This window comes from Tursiops truncatus, chromosome 9, assembly GCF_011762595.2.
Source record: "Tursiops truncatus isolate mTurTru1 chromosome 9, mTurTru1.mat.Y, whole genome shotgun sequence".
Lineage (NCBI taxonomy): Eukaryota > Metazoa > Chordata > Mammalia > Artiodactyla > Delphinidae > Tursiops > Tursiops truncatus.
This window is the reverse complement of record NC_047042.1, coordinates 47,015,643-47,034,585: the sequence shown is the minus strand read 5'-3', so window position 1 is coordinate 47,034,585 and position 18,943 is coordinate 47,015,643. Positions and strand designations below refer to the sequence as shown.

General features: G+C 40.6%; 1 long non-coding RNA gene across 2 annotated transcripts in view; it reads left to right on the top strand.

The window, feature by feature from the left end:
• Positions 1-18,943, top strand: part of LOC117313534 (uncharacterized) — a 151,676-nt gene that overhangs the window by 42,294 nt on the left and 90,439 nt on the right. The window lies entirely within an intron of this gene.

Sequence of the window (18,943 nt, the reverse complement as noted above, 5' to 3'; positions counted from 1 at the left end):
GCGATAAAAAGCCATCAGTTTGTTTCCTTCCGGTAATACATTCCCTCCATTAGGCTTAACTCTTTTAATTAAAAACAAGATTTAAAAGGGACTAATTTGTCAGTTTGACTTTTTTTCTCCAGAGAATTTGCTCACTCTGTCCTCCTGTATGAAACGTGCTTTATCCAAATCTTTGCTTAAGACATTATTTTATACCAGTAAATGTCCACCACAAACTATGTGCTGCAAGATATCTTTCCTGATTGCCTCTCCCTGTGCCTTCTTACAAATATGGATTTTGTCACTTATGACATTATATTGTAGCTATTTATGTTCTTGTTTTGTCCCTTTCTGAACCTCTCCCCTGAAAGAGATCAGGTTTGGGACCATGTCTGATGCATCTTTCTGATTCCTACTCTGCTTTGTTGCTACTCAAGCTTAGTTGTGGAAACATGGGGAAAGTTCCAAATTGCATCTCCACTTGGAGATAGGTTTTGATACCACTATGATTTATATCTTTGTATTCTGAATCCTTTTTTACATATGTGCATAGCTCCATGAAACCACAACAAAAATGTTCAAGAAGTCAAAAGACTAAATAAAACTCTCTGATGAAGCAATTTAAGGTAAAAAATCCCTTCCTTTTTCTTTAATATATCCTAAGAACAGAAGTAAAAGAAAAGCATTCATTTGCTTTTCTTACCCTGCGTGTGGGATCTGGAATAGGCAAAAATATATATTACAAAGAATTCTACTCTTTAATCTGCAGAGGAAAGGCAATGGAAATGATGCATTATAAGCAGGTTTAATTTAGGAAAGCCCCATTGATCACTTGACCTGACTTCCCCCCCGCAGTGTTCCCGTATGTGTGGTGGGGTGATTAAAGATCAGGTGAAGCCATATGACGTTCATAGAGATAGCTAAGGGCTAAATGTGAACCGAGGTCACCAAACTTGTATGCATGTCATCCCATCCAACAATATTTACCAGGTTATTCTCACAGTACGTTACATTCTTCTCTGTCATATGTCTATGACAGGAACTGGCAACAGTTACGGTAACTGGGCTGGGATAGACAGATCAGGTTGTGTACCCAGTTGGCTAAGGTGCTGTGTATTACCGTGATTAGAATGTGACCTGGAAAGAGAGTTTCATTTCTATTCTCAGGCTGACCTCAGAACTTGGAGGTGATCCAGTTGCTATAAAAGTAAAGGAAAGGGAATTACTTAGGAGCAATGGATATGGACAAATCTGCACATTCATTTGAGTAAAGGGTAGAGCTTCAAGAGTGCAAGTCACACTTTTGCCAAAGGACTGGGCATATGTCCAATGGAACAAAATGCATCAAGACCTAAGGAGAAGCCCATTCAACTTTTCCACCTCTAGGAGCATATTCCAAGGAAGCAACTAAAAATATACATAACGGGGGGCTTCCCTGGTGGCGCAGTGGTTGAGAATCCACCTGCTGATGCGGGGTACACGGGTTCGTGCCCCGGTCCCGGAGGACCCCACATGCCGCGGAGCGGCTGGGCCCGTGAGCCATGGCCGCTGAGCCTGCGTATCCGGAGCCTGTGCTCCGCAATGGGAGAGGCCACAGCAGTGAGAGGCCCGCATACTGCAAAAGAAAAAAATATATATATATATACATATATATATACACACACACACACACACACACACACAACAGGAACTTCAGAAGCCATGATGGAAAGATGAACAGATTTGACTACAGAATATTTAAAGTTAAAAAAATGAACAGCATACTTGGAGAAAATACTTTCAAAGTATATAACAGACAAATGATTTTTTAAGAAATGGCTATTTCAACACAGAACAAAATAGACATGATCTGTTCCCTCATGGAAGTTTTAGACTTGTGGGGGAAACAGGCATTACAAAAGCAAATGGACAATGAGGGTTATGAAGAAAATTCATATGAAGAATATAATTGGCTGTAACTACCTTAGATTTGTGGGCAAGGAATGTCTCTCTGAGAAAGTAACAATTATAAGAGGTGGAGCAGCCTTCCATTGGGGCATGAGAAGGGAATATTGGTGAAAGCATGTTGGTGAAGAGATTGAGGAAAGCAAGGCCTCAATCAGTATTTGGTCTCTGATGTTTCTTACAACTGGTGCTTTTAGAGGATACTAGGTATCAGGAGTTGGACTGGATGCATTGGTGGGTGCAAAACCATTTTCTCTCAAGTATCGCATGCTAATAGTGGGTGATAGAAAACAATGGTCAATTTTTTTTTAATTTATGGGACTTCTGTTTAATCCCCAAAGCAAAAAAATTACAATCAATGCACTAGAAAACAGTTCATAAAAGAAATTTGATCAATGTGTCAAGCTGGCGGTGATGCTAACAGGGCTCAGGCGTGTTTGGAGGAAGAGCTATGTTGGAGGTCAGGGAATGCTTTCTCTGAGGGTTGGCTTTTGAGACAACCTTAGAAAGATGAGGAAGTTTTTGGCAAATTACTGGTAGACAATGTAGAAGGATGTCTAAGCCAGAGAAAAAGCACAGATGTACAAGCTAAGGATATAGTAGAGAAATAATGACTAGTTTACCAAAGTGGGGAGGAAATGCAACATTGGGTTATATCATGAAAGCCTTAAATGCTGGTATGAGGACTTTGCTATTCCTGGAGTAGGCAACATGGAACTGTTGAAGTCTTTTAGGCAACAAGCAATGAGCTCCCTGCACAAATTTGTTAGCAGCTAAACAATTCAATGCAACTAAACTTCACTGACCACCTATTATGTACCAGGCACTATGATAGGTGCTGGGGACATAAAAATGAAAATGGCATAGTTCCTTTCTTCAAGGATTAGAGAAAGACATGTAAATACAGTAAGTCCCCTACATACGAACGAGTTCCGTTCTAAGAGCATGTTCGTAAGTCCAATTTGTTGGTAAGTCCAAAAAAGTTACCTAGGTACCCAACTAACACAATCATCTATATAGTACTGTACTGTAATAGGTTTATAATACTTTTCACACAAATAACATAAACAAACCCAAAAAATAAAACAGTTTCAATCTTACAGTACAGTACCTTGAAAAGTACAGTAGTACAGTACAGCAGCTGGCATACAGGGGCTGGCATCGAGTGAACAGGCAAGAAGAGTTACTGACTGGAAGAGGGAAAGGACGTGGGAGATGGTAGAGCTGAAGGATTGTCAGCAACAGGAGACAGAGGGCAAGCTGCAGTTTCACACCTGACGTGATTGGACATGCGAACGCACATTTGCATCTTTGAAAGTTTGCAACTTGAAGATTCATATGGAGGGGACTTACTGAATCTAAAGAAAAAAATAGCCTGATGCATATAAAGTGTGTGTTGGAGTTGGGGGAAGAGCAAGCAGTCAGCAAAGACTTTCCTAGAAGAGGTGACACATCTGAGTTATAAAGGTAAAATAGAAGTCCACAGGTAAAGAGGAAAGATATTGGGGCAATGGAGAAAGGAAATGAAAAGGGCCATTTGTTGGTAAAGTCTCTAGGCTCTGTCAAATCTGAGAAGGAAGAATGAAAACACCGTTCTCTGATGTTCTAAGCCTGTGCTACTGGGAGGGGGTGATTTCAGCAATAGAAGCAAGAAGTCAGAAGGGTCAGGAGGAAAGGATAGGTTGACTGAGGAGGGAGGAACACAAATGATGAATTTGGGAACACTTTAACGGGAAACCACAGGCGCGGCTGTAATTACTGGTGAAGGGAAGATGAGAACTCAAAGGCTATTAAGCCACTGCAGAGAAGTGAAGGTAGGTGAGTAAGAGCCTCTCCCCACTTTCTTTACACAGGGCTCCCCTCTACTATTAGCCTACAGCCATGTCTCACTTTTTTCTGTGCACAGTATTTCCTTCTGGAGCAGCCCTTGGTTTCATTCTTGGCCTCCCTACACTTATCAAGGTCAAAATGCCTCCCTTAACTAAAGCAACACAGAAGCAAAAGTGTTCTTCTTATTACTCTTTTTTTTTTCTTTCCATCTGTAGCTCCAATGTTATCAGAAAAAAAAGCAAGTGAATCCTGAAGCTAACACATCTTGACTTTACACTGGAAAACAAGAATTTTGCCTCAGCTCCAAATACAGGCTTAGAGTTCATTTCCCCCCAGAAATTTCTCAGTTGTGTTTAATGTTTGCATTTACAAAAAAATAAGAGAAGGTGAGCAAAGGAAATAAAAAATTAACTAAAGAAAAAAAACAGACATGTGGAAACATTCTGAGACTAATGAATGAGGAGGAAAATAAAAAGTCATAAGATAAGGCTTCCCTGGTGGCGCAGTGGTTGAGAGTCCACCTGCCAATGCAGGGGACACGGGTTCGCGCCCCGGTCCGGGAAGATCCCACATGCCGCGGAGCGGCTGGGCCCGTGAGCAATGGCCGCTGAGCGTGCGCGTCCGGAGCCTGCGCGTCCGGAGCCTGCGCCCCGCAACGGGAGAAGCCACAACAGTGAGAGGCCCGCGTACCAAAAAAAAAAAAGTAATAAGATAATGAGACATCATTGTTCTACCGTCAGGCTGGCAAATAAAAAATGCTGATAACATCTGATGTTGGCAAGTCCTGGGGAAATGAATGCTCTCCTGTGCTATTTGTGGAAGTGTAAAATTGGCAATATTTTTTGGAAGGCAATTGGCAGAATCTATAAAAATTTTAAGGAGAGTTACCTCTGTTTCAGCCATTCCACTTCTAGAAACTTATCCTACAGTTTTACTAACAGAAAGCATAAAGATTAATGTACAAGATTGTTCATTGCAGTTTACCTGTAAGAACAAAAATTTGAAAACAAATCAACTTGTCTACTCATGGGGGAATGGATAAATAAATAACACTCATGAACTAAAATACTTGCTATTAGTTGCAAGGTGTGCAGTTAGCTGACAGCATTCAGCTGCAGCACCTTTGGGATCCACATAGTATAGGAATCAGTGCTACACTTTTCCCCTGTAAGCCCCTGTGACGGATAAGCACCTAGGGCTGGCCATTTCTCCTCAATGTGGGACTTTGCTAATGGGAATCCTTTGCTCTGAGGACCTCTCAGGGTTGGCCGTGGTTTTGTCAGACTTGCATCATGGTCTGAGTCTGTCCCTGCTCAGTTCTGCTTCCCATGTCCCCTTTTCTTTCACAAGTGCCATATATGCATCACAATCTAAAAACTTTCCCTACCCAGTACTGCTTCCTCCCCCTTAGCCTTTCACAGGCTACCCATCAGCCAGCCCAGTTGGGGGTGCTGGAGCAAACATTTCCCATTAGGAGAGTCCTAGGGATAGAATAATTTCTCTGGTCCTTGAGTGTATAACTGGGATTTACATACTTGGCAGTTGGCATCTGGAAAATTCCACAGTAAGTCCTTGGCCTATGGGGTTAGAACTGTCAAAGTGGGGGAAAGCCAAGTATAAGCTTCTGAAACAAATACGAAACAACATGGTATCCTGGTGGGATTGAGAGAGATTACTTCCATTCTTATAAGTATCTTAAGGGTGGTGGTTCCATCATATCTCCACTGAATTCATCTGTGGAAACTGGATGGTTCTTTGAGAATGGTTATGGACTACTGTAAACCAATGGAGTAGCATCCCTGATGGAAACTGCTGTGCTGGATGTAGTACTTTTTCTAGAGCAGATTAATATGGTCCCAGGTACATATTATATAGTCACAGATTTGGTGAGTGTATGTTTTTGTTTCTACAAAAACAAACAGACAAAAATACCCAAAACCTCTTGCACTTTTGTCCCAGAGGACCTATACTGACATTGTCTATATATTGGAAAATTGTCCTCTATATTTGGCTAATTGTAAAAAGCATGTCTCAGACTAATATGTATATAGTATGGTCCAATTTTTATTTAAGAAAGAAAGAAAAAATAATAAAAACTGAATATTTGAATATGGCTTCTTATATGCATGTAAAGGGTCTGGGAGGGAATAACACCAAACAGTCATGGTATTGGGGGTGTGTGGAAGGAGAAACTCTCACTTCTTCCTTTATACTCCATATTATGTTCTCCACGATGCATGGCTTTGTGCTTTATACACTAAAGTGATAGTTCTTGGCCGAATGAACAGTGTATAAAATAACACCACTCTGGGAAGGATTGTTCCCTGTCACTTGTTAGCCCGTACATTTTTCTTCTCCTACGGGATTTGGGGATGAAGCAACAGTGGATTGAAGCAGCTGGGAACTAGACCACTGCTATTTCTAACTATGCTACTGCCAATTCCAGTGGTCCTGTGTGACTGTGTTTTGCCTGAGTGCAACAAATTGGGAGGGTGAGGTGGAGAGAGCATTTATAGAAATAAATGCTGTGCAGTGGGTGGTGATGCTCCAGCCCTGAGTATATTGGTCTACTGCAACTGATCTGAAAGGTAGAACTGGGGCTCTGGAAAGCAGTGTAATCCTAGGCAACGTCAAAAGCCATGTGGATGAATTATCTAATTCTCTGTCCTCATAGTTCCTTGAATTCTTTAATCCCAGTGACCTTCACACCTACTCTATTTCTGTTACTTATTCCCGTGACCACTTCACATATCTGATTTTTGGTCAGGACTACCTTGCCTCTGAAAATATGAATGGCCCTGATCCCAACCCACTGTCTCCTCTTTTTCCATTTGGCTTATTCCCTTGCTCTCTCTAATCCTGTCATGGCATTCATGAAGATCTTCAGGTTTTCACCTTCCCCTTTGCTAACAGTATGTCATTCATCTTCTGTTTTCCATTTCTTCCCTATACACCCTACATGCCCTGCATCATTACTTGATTCATTCTCACCTTTATCCCTTTCTTGTTCTTCTGTTGCTTCTGTCTTACTATCTCTTTACTGAGGAAAAGTCATCTTTATTTTATCTGTGAGATTTTCCCCTGTCTACTACACCATAGCACTGTAGGAGATAGTAAGCTCCCAGGCCTTCCCTAAGTCTTGTGTTCCAGGTTATATCCTACCCCCTGTCATAACACATCTCAGTGCAGGAGTGAGCCGTGGCCATCTGGTTCCACATGGTTTAGGCTAAATGATTCCCTGGACTCTGTGTTGTACTGTTGGACCTCAGAGCCTACCTGCACCAGTTCTGCCATGCCTCAAGTCGTGATTTAACTCAGGTACCACCTGACATTTCTTCCCCTCAGTTCATCCATCTTTGCCTAGTTTCTTCTCCAGATTGTTTTTTTTGTACCTCCCCGTCTGACCTAGTCTGTCACACTCTTTGCCCTTCTTCCAAATACTTCCCTTTTGCCTTCTAGAACTCAGCATTTGTCTACAAACTTCCTATGTCACCAATTTCTTCTCTAAATATTTTTATATTCTTGTCACAACCTGAGGACATCATGTCTTATGCAACCTCTTAAGTGTAGGTGGCTTTTTTCCTTAACTCAAAGTATATTGACCTGAAGGTGAGATGAGTGTCCTCCTCTTTCCACACCTTGTTTGTTACCTCTCTGCATTCAAAACATTACTCCTCTACTCTCCTTTAAAATCACAGGACTTTTGAAGACCAGGCATCGGATAATACCACCTACTACTTTTTTATCACTGCCTTTTATGGAGTAAATGGCTACTTCCTTGCCAGTATGATTCCTGTTATCATTCTTGTTGATTTCAACACTACTGTGAATGATCCATTTATCCTTTTACTGAAAGGATTCAGTATTCATCAGTCTGAATTCATCAGTCTCTTTGCCTTGTCAGTATCTATCTATATCCCACCTCAGCTACCCATTCCCATGAATACACCCTAGAACTTATCCTCACAAGTAATACTACCACATGTAAAATATCAAAAACTCCCTGTATACCACTTCCCATAGTCCTAGAGTATTTGACTCAGCCATCTTCTCACGTACATTACCTCAAACTCACTGAGACTCCAGTTTTGCCTTCCTTCCTTCCTCTTACGTCATCTCTCCTCCTCGTATCCAGTATGTACTCCATGGTCCAACACCATAATTATGCACTTGGGAAAACTCTTCTCTCTCTCTCTCTCTCTCTCTTACTAGGTGAACCAACCCTAGTTAAGCCATTTAAAATATATAGAGTGGGTACAAATTTCAGTCCACAAACGTCAGATGTGCCAGTGTTGAAATTTTCTGTAAGTCAGCTTAATGTCAATTACAAAGCTGTTTGGGTTTTTTGTTGTTTTGTTTTTAATTTTTATTGGTTGGTTTGGTTTTTGGTTGGTTTGGTTGGTTTAATTTTTATTGGTTGGTTTGGTTTTTTTTATTGGTATGGTTGCTTTACAATGTTATGTTAGCCTCAACTGCACAACAAAATGAATCAGCCATACACATACAGATATCCCCTCCCTTTTGGACTTCGCTCCCATTTAGGTTACCACAGTGCATTAGGTAGAGTTCCCTGTGCTATACAGTGTGTTCCCATCAGTTGTCTATTTTATACATAGTATCAATAAGTCTGTTTGGTTAATGGGAGATTTTACCATTCTTTCCCTCAGGGCTGCATCTATGTTCTCAGGAGCTCATATAGGCTGAGGTCTCAGGGCAGGTAGAGATCTAGTGCCTGGTGTCATCTAACCATGCTAGCTTCCAGCGAGATGTTTCTCATTATATGTGGTTCTAGATTGTTGGTTCATGTAAACTGCTACAATATCATCCCTCATTCCCATCTAAAAGACCTATTTGAGTCTGTTTCTCTCTCTCTCTTTCTCTCTCTCTCTGGCCTGTCTCTGCTCTTGGCTACATGGGCAACATTTTATCCTGCTGTTCCTGAAACATACTGGACCCTAGTCTCATACCCCATCTACCTCAGTGCCCCTCTGTTGTGACTGTACCATTTGGGGCTACAGGAAACTGTAGAAGGCTGATTCTTGCCTGGCTGCCTAATATTCCATGCAGCCATTTCTACTCCTGCTGTGTTCCTAGGGTCTTGGTGCAGAAAATGAGTTTCAAAGGCCCAGGCCTTGAAGGGATCTAGAGTATAGTGAATATGCAATAAATCACATCAAGTTTCCCACTGTTACCTCTCAAACTAGAAGAGATTCTCTGGTTTGGGGAGTACTGAAGGAAATAAAAGTTGAAGGAAACTTGACAACAGCCCAAATGAACCTTAAGAAGGAGTTAGTAGATGGATCATAAAAACCACACATAGGTTTTTAGGAAAAAAGAAAACATATATCTCAATTTCTCGGATCTCCCAAACTTGTATTAAGTATTTTGGGCTTCTTCTGTGAGTCATGGTTGAGCTGTCCAAATGAGGGAGGGGGTCATGGGGTAATAAGAAATGTAGGTGGAAAACATAGATGGTTAATATTTTGAATATTATATGCACAAACATATACATAAACATATGTATAAAGAAAATAGCCCAGAAGGTCCATAATGGTTATTTTGGGGTGGTAAAATTATCAGTATTTATGTTTGCTTTTTTTGTGCTTTTCCAAATGTTAAACAATGAAACATGTGTTACTTCTTAATTATGTTATTTCGAAAGTTGAAATAAAAACATATGTAGCAAAAGAACAGGCAGAAGAATTTGGCAGAGATCTGTTAAAATAGGCTTTCGACGAAATTGGAAGGCAGGATCATGACAGGGAATTGGGTTAATCGCTCTCCTGCCTTCTACTAACCCCTTGGGCATACCAAGAGGCTTGGAGGCTCCACACCTGAGAAGCCCGAATTCAGCTCTTTCTCTCCCTTATCCTTCCTGCCCTTTGTCACCTGTAGACTGGTATCGAGCTACTGTCAGCTGAAACTTTGCTTCTGGTTCTGTGACTTGTTCCTTTTCTCTGATTGCTGATCATTGCCTACATTTCCTGAGATTATCACCAAACAGGATATTTCTTTTCCCCTCCCCCTCCCCCTAACAGAGTCCAAATAGAAAGAAATCTCTTACTTGGAAAACTCCAAGTTTTGCCAAGGTCCAGCCTTGGTTTGTGTAGCACTGCCTGGCTGCCTTAGACAACCTTTTAGTGGTGTTCCAGATAATAAAAGGACACAATCAGGCATCAGGTCATCTGGAAGACAAATTTTAGAGGTCACTTCCTTTTGTCATTTCTTTGCTTATCCCAGTGTAGGGGATGGTCAACACTGTATAAACACCCCACTGGATATCCACTTAAAAATGGGAAAATTTTGTCATTTACACGATAATTCCATACTACCTGATTAATTCAATCAATTCATGTGTACTGGCCTGTTAGTATACGCAATGCATTAATATAGCATTGCAATGCTATGTGCTTAGCAGTAAAAAGACATACCCAGATGTTATACTAAAATTTTCTGTTTGTTTGAAAATGCCAATTTAAGCAAGTACATATTGTGCAAGTGGTTAGTCCCTCCCTCTCCAACTGTAGCTGACACCACCAATTGTAGATCATAACATTCTTTCCTATTTGGTCTGGTTTGGCTTCAGGATTCTTTCTGACACAGCACTCCAGAGATCAGAGAAGCAGTGAATCAGGTTTGAGAGATACAACCCCTTGTTATTCCTGGGCTAGGGATCCAAGCGGCCTCCACGTTTCAGCCTCCCTGCCTCTACCCTTCCATTTCCATTTGGAAGGACTGTCCTTTAGTTAGACTGTCAAAGACAAATACAAAAAGCATTCGTTTAATCCAGCACTTTCACTTGCAGAGGAAAAACTGAGGCAGAGGGGACATTAAGTCACCTAAGTCACATAGATAGTAGGAAATACGAGTTTTCTAAATCTCAGTTTAAACGGAAATCTTTGCCATGCTATTCTGGGGCTTGGCAATTTTAAGATTTTTTTTCACAAGAGCCTTTCTGACCTTTTAGAACTAAGAACGCCTGTTTGCTCTCTTGATCCAAACCAGACACCTGTGTGAAACTGAATTTGAGGGGAAAGAAAACCCCAAACATGCTGGAAACTCAACAGCTTGTTTCTTCGAGGACACTGATTTTTTCTCTGGTGTCCTCTTATATGTAGGGTATAGGTTAGACTTTGCCAGAGAGGAAATTAGACCATGTTTAGCTTTAACAGTAATCACACAGACACATACTCCTTTCCCCTTTCAGTCCTTCCCTTTTGAAAATAAACTTGAGGATTTGACAATGCTGAGTTTGAGCAACCTGGTTATGTTATGTTCTCGGTTGATGAAGGGCCTTGCCGTGTTTCAGTAGTCAGTGCTGAATCCAGAAAGGACACTTTGCTCTTTCTTTCACCCCTTCCACAGTAGGGTTCTCCCACCTCTGCTTTCAACAGATGGGTACCTCAAAATGTACTGTGTATTGGAGCAAAGGGATCATTTTCCTTTGCTAGGGTATGAATTCATAAATTCATTTCTTGTTTAAAAATAAAGTTACTCTGCCATGCACAGTTTTCATCAGCATCGTGTTTGGAGGAAAGCACCTAGGCCATCCTAGAGAAGCTAAGCCGATGCTGGGCCTCTTGCTGGCAGGCTAACTGGGTGAAAGGTCGGTCCCACACTCACAGCCTGAGCTGCCCTCGCCTGGCAGTGGAATCAACAAAGGAAGTTTAGTAGGTGAAGGGTCACCGCTGTGGACTGCAGTCACTTTCCATGCGTCATTCTCAGGCATCTAGTTTCTGTTCAGGGAAATAAAGCTCAGTAGGGAAAAGGTCAACAGACCAGAGGCGGCTCTGTAATAACCCACTCCTGCTGTGATGCTGTGTCCAAGGCAAGAGGCCAAGTGCTCAGGCCTCCTGGCCTTTAGGAATTCTGCTGCTCAAGTGGAAAAATAGAGATTGTAAAGTGCTTTAAAGACTATCCTGTACCAAATGTGGCAAACTGATACACAGCCTACTGACTGGCTAATTCATATTATGTAAAATAACTTTATAAGAAGAGATTCTTTTAAAAAGTATACTGCAATAAAGGAACTTACGGTTTTCTTATTAGCTGCTCTAGACCACAGCAATGGGTCCTGATCCTGGCCACCTGGAGAGCTTTTACAAATGACTGATGCTCAGTACCAGTTGAATCAGAATCTCTAGCTGGGGTACCCAGCCATCTTAATTTTTATAGAGTATATCTAATGTGCAGCATCGCTTTAGAATCTTAAAAACATGGCCATTTGAAATGACTCCAGATAAGGAGAGAAGTTCTCCACGTTCTAGAGCAGTGCTTTTTAGATTGTGGGTCATGACCAATCAGTGGGCCATGAAATCAGTTTAGTGGGTCATAACCAGCATTAAAATGAAATCGAATAAAGAAAAACAGCATGCTTGTGATAAGAGAAATAGTGGGGGGACGAAACTTTTGTTTCCGATCTATCTGGGTCATGATATGAGAAGACCAGTATTCTAGAGTCTAGGAATAAAAGCTTTGCTGCCTTGAGCCTCCGCAGAATTGTTCTGATTCCAAGCAGTTGTTGTTTTAAATAGTTTTGTTGATTCCACAGGGTATTGTGGCTGTGAGTTGGGAAGCCTGCCATGATATTATTTTGAAAAGCGCTGTGCAGTGTTCCTCCCACATGGTTCCCAGAGTTAGTTCAGTATGAACATTTACTCTTGAAACATTACAAATGTAAAGGGAGGTCATGACCAAGATCTCAAGGTGAATTAATGATAAATTTGAATGAGAAAGAAATTGGTTGCTTACAAGTCTGGATGGAACCTTGCCAGTGTGAGCTCCACTCTAAGAAAACCAATCTGGGTAAGACACAGCCATGATAGTCCTTCTGACCTGTGGTATTATGGGGTGGTCACAGGCTGTCACTGACCATGCCTAGAATCAGCCAAATCGTAGGATTCATACTCTGAGAGGAAGGGGTGTCTCCACTGGAGACGATGAGTAACACAATAGAGGATGGTTAAGTTGCTATTAGAGAGCAAACCCAGAAATTGTATGGAGAAAATAGGAATAGTGATGAGGGGTTCGTTCCAGTTTTGGGGCCTCTTTCCCTGTTAATGTCCTTTTTTCTTCTTTCTGATTTTTCTTTTGAGTTTCTTTTAAGTGAGTGCTTCTGGTTATGCTACTTCCTTGTCTGCTAGTGGACACTATGTTTCAGGATGGTAGCAGTTAGAGAATCTATACCCTACATCAATTTGAAAGGAAGTGGGAGGCCACAGTGTTACTAGAGGTATACATGAAATCTCTGAATGACTGAGGTGTCCACTTTTTATCTTGATATTTTGACACAATATTTTCAGGAAACTCTTTGCTTCTGTATTGAGGAGGAAGAATTAATATAATATACTCTGTCCTTCAGAGAAACCTAAGTGTTTGATTCACTAGTTTCAATATTTTGATTTATGAAAGAATTGCTGAAAACCAATGACTAGTAGTGTTTACCCTTCTTTCTTAAGAACAGAAGATTTGCTATGTTCCTGCAACCAAAGGAATAATTAAAGCTAATTTCTCCGTGGACCTTGGAAAAATTGGCAACAAATAATGGATTTGTCCATCAAAAAATGTTTAAAGCAAACATCTTATCAGTCAGTGATCAGCTACAAATCCATTTAAGGCAGAACCAGACCAGCAATTTTTCTCATTAAAGTAGTGTTTAAACTGTTGTTTCCAGATGACATAGGAGACACAACAGACAAACAACACCTGCAAGAAGAATTGGTGAAGTACTGACTTTTCATCAGTCAAAAAGTTTACTAAGCAGATGAAAAGTAACTTGCCTTCACAGTGACATTTTCCTAGTCTTGTTTGTAGTCAAAGGCATTGTTCTTCCTTAAACAGTCAAACTTTAATTACTGGAAAAGGTTAGCATCAAAACCAAGAACATGTTGGTAAATTAGAGGTCACATCAGAAAAATAAATTCAGTTAGGTTTGAATGAATTTTTCATCTTGTCCCCACCTTCCTCCTTAACTCCTCTCCCTTACCCACATGATCACACTTCCTGTGTTCACATTAATTCTGTTAACACCAATGAGTGGATATTTCAACACAACAATATTTTGATCTCAGTAAATTTTACAATTCTGTCACTAACTGAGATGGTTCAGTTGAAAAAGGAGGCAGTATTTTATAACAAAGAATGGTGGGTTGAAGTCACGGGGATCCTGTGTTCATTTCTTTTGATACTCACTGAGAGCCCCTCAAAAAAATCATTTGATCTCTCTAGATGAGTTTCCATGTTGGTAAAGGTCAAGAGTTGTTGTAGATGACCTCTAATGTTCATTGCACTCTTGTTTGCCCATTATCACTTTTAAAATTCTCACTGAATGAGTCTGAGTAATTGCTGCCTTTCTCACATTGAGAAAAAAATCTTTGGCAAGTATTCAATTAGTATAAACTCCTTTTCTAAGCAGAGGCATTCTGACATTGTCTGGAACCGACAACCATCTCATTGCTGCTAGTTCTGTTCTCTGGAATATCTCAAAATAAATCCAGCCAGGGCTAGGCACAGGATTTTGGTCCGGCTCATTGAATGTTCTGTAATGGGGTTTTGAATCTTGAGCGAGGCTGCATCTGCAAGGACACAGGGGCAGGTCCTGCTCATCCATCATTACTGCTAGGGGCACAGGTGTGAGGACCGGATTTCTTCTGGGTGTAACCCCGGTGGGGCTTCTGGCTGCCCCATCCCAGAGCTCCCTCCATCTTTTCTGAACCTGATCCTCCCATGTCCTGTGGATTTTGTGGACACATTTCCATTCTGATTAAGACAGTCCTGGTTAGGTACAATCAGAGCTTTTAAAAATAGGTCTAGAAGCTGGCAATCAAGATGCTTGAGTGACTTTCCATGAAATTTCTCCCCATATTTGGAGGCAAATACCACATGTATTTTCTTTTCCCCAGAATTTGGGCACTCTTTCTTTGACATTCCTGGTTCTTTCACCATCTTGTAGATCGACAGTGGTACTCACCTACAATGGTTCTCTTATTCTAAACACCATTCTCTTAATTGTGTAGACTAAGGTTGAATTAGCATTTGATGCCACAACATTATACTTTTGGTTGAGTTTATTGCCAACTAAAACTCCAAAATTTGCTTCCCTCTGTCCCCCATAAAACATGTATACACTTAATTGATTTTTCAAACTCGACAGTTTTTTAAAAAAATTTCATCAATCTTGCCTGTCCAGATCTCAGTGAATTCAAATTCTGTAGTATTGACTATCTTTTCTTTTTTTTTTTGCGATACGCGGACCTCTCACTGTTGTGGCCTCTCCCATTGCGGAGCACAGGCTCCGGACACGCAGGCTCAGCGGCCATGGTCATGGTCCCAGCCACTCCGCGGCATGTGGGATCCTCCAGGGCGGGGGCACGAACCCGTGTCCCCTGCATTGGCAGGCGGACTCTCAACCACTGCGCCACCAGGGAAGCCCAGTATTGACTATCTTTAAAAAGAAAACTAGTTTGTGTTATCTGAAAATTTGACAATCCTGTATTTGCCATTTGGCTAAGTTGCTTATGAGGAAGATAGAGGCAAGGACCAAGCTCTTTGGAAGAACCCTAGAAAACTGTTTTTGGAAGAAAATAGAATACCAATTTTGCAAGATGCAGCTGAAAATAGAGTACCACGCTCAAATACATGTGGAAAATGCTACATACTAAAATGCTCTTTTGAGACTTAAAATACATATTGGTGATTAAAATCTCCAAGAAACTTCCCTCCAGATTGACATTGATCAATGGATTTAGCATTTCCCAAACTGTGTTCCAGTAGATCTTCCTTGATAAAATAAGAAGGGCTGGCATAAATAAATACTTATTTACTCTAGGACTTTCAGAACCATATTTATGGTATTGTTATAATGTGAATCTATAGAATATTCAGTCTTTCTGCAATTTACTGGACTACAGAGACTTCTTCACAGAGCATCTTTCAAGACTGGTAAGGTAGGAATTCCCTGGTGGCACAGTGGTTAAGGATCTGTCTGCCAATGCGGGGGACACGGGTTCGATCCCTGGTTGGGGAAGATCCCACATGCTGCGGAGCAACTAAGCCTGTGTGCCACAACCACTGAGCCTGTGCTCTAGAGCCCACGAGCCACAACTACTGAGGCCGTGTGCCACAGCTACTGAAGCCCAGGCGCCTAGAGTCCATGCTCCTCAACAAGAGAAGCCACCGCAATGAGAAGCCCGCGCACTGCAATGAAGACCTAATGCAGCCATAAATAAATAAATAAATAAATTTATTTAAAAAAAGACTGCTATGGTAAATTTGGTAAAACCATGTCAGTGGATATTTTGGGGCTATGGTGCTTATATTGGCTCCATATCTGCCTAGATTTCCAACCTCAGACTTTGTGAATTGATATAATGCATGACGTGCCTCCACCAGTGCTATGAGCAAACACTAAGATCACTTTTTGAAAGAACCCATTTTAAAAATCAACTTTATTGAGTCAAAGTCAACTTTATTGTTATTCACATACAATAAAATGTGATCCTTTTAAGGGTACATTCTTAGAGTTTTTACCACAACCACGATTAAGATATAGAACATTTCCATCACCCCCAAAATTTCCCTCATGCTCTTTTACAGTCAGTCTGCTCTGACCCCTGGCCCCAGGCAACCACTAATCTGCTCTTTATTGCTATAGATTAAATTTCCTTTTTTCTAGAATCTCATATAAATGGTATCATACCGCGTGTACTTCTCTGCCTGACTTATTTTACTCAGCATGTTTTTCAGAGTCATCCATGTTATTGTATGTATTAGTAGTTCATTTTATTGCTGAGTAGTATTCCACTGTATGGATACAACACAGTTCGTTTATCCATTCATCTGTGATGGGCAGTAGGACTGTCCCTAGTTATTAGCTATTTGAAATAAAGCTTTTATGAACATCGTATACAAGTTTGTGTGTACTCCAGCAGTGTATGAGTTCATTTTTCCACATCGTCACCAACACTTGATATGGTTGCTCTTTTTCATCTTAGCTATTCCAGTGGGTGAGAAGGAGTATCACATTGTGGTTTTATTTTATTTATTTATTTTTGGCTGCGTTGGGTCTTTGTTGCTGCATGCGGGCTTTCTCTAGTTGCGGCAAGCGGTGGGCAGGCTTCTTATTTCGGTGGCTTCTCTTGTTGCGGAGCACGGGCTCTAGAGCACAGGCTCGGTAGTTGTGGTGCACAGGCTTAGTTGCTCTGTGGCATGTGGGATCTTCCTGGACCAGGGATCGAACCCATGTCCCCTGCATTGGCAGGCGGATTCTTAATCACTGCACCACCAGGGAAGTCCCTTTCATTGTGGTTTTAGTTTGTACTTCTCTGATGACTAATGGTGTTGAATATCTTTTTGAGTCCTGTTGGCTCAAAATGAAGTCCCTTTCATTGTACTTCTCTGATGACTAATGGTGTTGAATATCTTTTTGAGTCCTGTTGGCCATTTGCATATCCTCTTTCGCAAAGTTCCTGTTTAAATCTTTTGTCCATTTAAAATCTGGGTTGTTTGTCTTATTATTGATATTTAAGAGTTCATTATATGTTCTATATGACATATGATACACACATGTGTCCTATATGTTACATTTATATATGCATGCACAATGTGTTTACACACATGTATATTGGATATACAAACTCATAATATTTTTGATATATATTAGATATTTTCTCCCAGTTTGTGGCCTGCTTTTTAATTTCTTAAACGGTGTCTTTCTAAGAACAAAAGCTTCAAATTTTGAAAATAATCCAACTTTTCAATATTTTCTTTAATATTCTTGCTTTTTTAGCCATTCTAAGGAATTTTTTGCCTTCCCCATGGTCGTCAAGGAAGAAGTGAGTTTTCCCCTTGTATTCTTGTATTGGCTAATTCCAGCCATTGGGTTAAGACATTCCCCCGTTCCCTTCCTTTCCACGGACTCATCATGAGTTGTCTGGAAAAGACAGTAAGCTTCCAGTTCTTGGGAGTCTACATCAGCTAATGTGACAGGAGCATGGTTAGGCCCTATTAAAAAGAACACAGAGAACATTTGTAATATGTAAAGCTCTTAGAAGAATGCTCTGAAAGGCCTTTCTTAACCACCTTATTAAATAAGTCTTCTCAAGTTACTCGCTATCACATCACCTTGGAAGTATTCTTCAGGGCACAATTATGTTTGGCAATCTTGTTTGTTTGTGTACCTATTTCTCATCTGACTTCCACATTAGACTCTAAGCTTCTCTGTCTTGTTCACATGTGTTGAATGAATGGATGAACCAGTAGAGACTAGGCTGCAATGTAGCTGACAGTATTGACATCAACTTGAGTTTTGTGGCTCCCAGGACTTCAGCCTCCAGAGCCTTCCCTCTGTCACTTTCACCCATTACATTTGTAAATACTCTATGGGGGTAAGGCCTTTGCATAGAGTTGCTAAACCCATTTCTTCAGGAGGGCAATCTCTCTAATCCTCACTTTAATGAGAATGAGATTCTCTGAAAATACTTACTATATTCACCCTTTCATGGGTAAGAGATGATTCAGGATGGGGTAATGGAGGAATTACTATGAAGATTGCTTCTTTCTGTAATTTCCTCTCTAGCCTTTTAGATGGGTAATTTACAACAGAATATTGGTTTTCTTAGATTGTTGCCTAGTAGCAAAGCAGTCCTGCTGGCATTGTAGGGAAGCGTTTCTTTTACTGGTGTTTATCATTCAGCTCCTGAAATTCACACTGGGTGAAACTTGGCATGACAGCTCTCAGCTCAGTTGCAACTTAGAAGAAAACAGATTCTGCTTTGCTTAAATTGTTTTCGATTGACTGAGTAAGAATAAATTAAAGGTTCTCATAGGTAATAGCTTTTGAATTCAATTAAAAATATCATCAGGCAGCTGCTTTCTTTTTTTCTGAAAGTACAGAAATGATTTTGAGCTAGTTAATTGATTTTCTTATGAAGTTTTTTGACTGACAGATTTAGTTTAATTCTTCCTCAACATTTTTCACTTGTAGCAATATAGGAATAGAAAATCGGAATCAGAAAAAAATTATAATTATCCTGCTATAGTAAGAATCTCAGAGTAATAACATCTTAAAGTTCAGTCAATTCATCTCTTCATTTGTTCATTCATTCGAGCATTGATTCATTGATCAAATATTTATCTCTTAATTTGGGCCAGGTTCACTGCACAAGTGTTTAATACTTATCACACTTGGGAT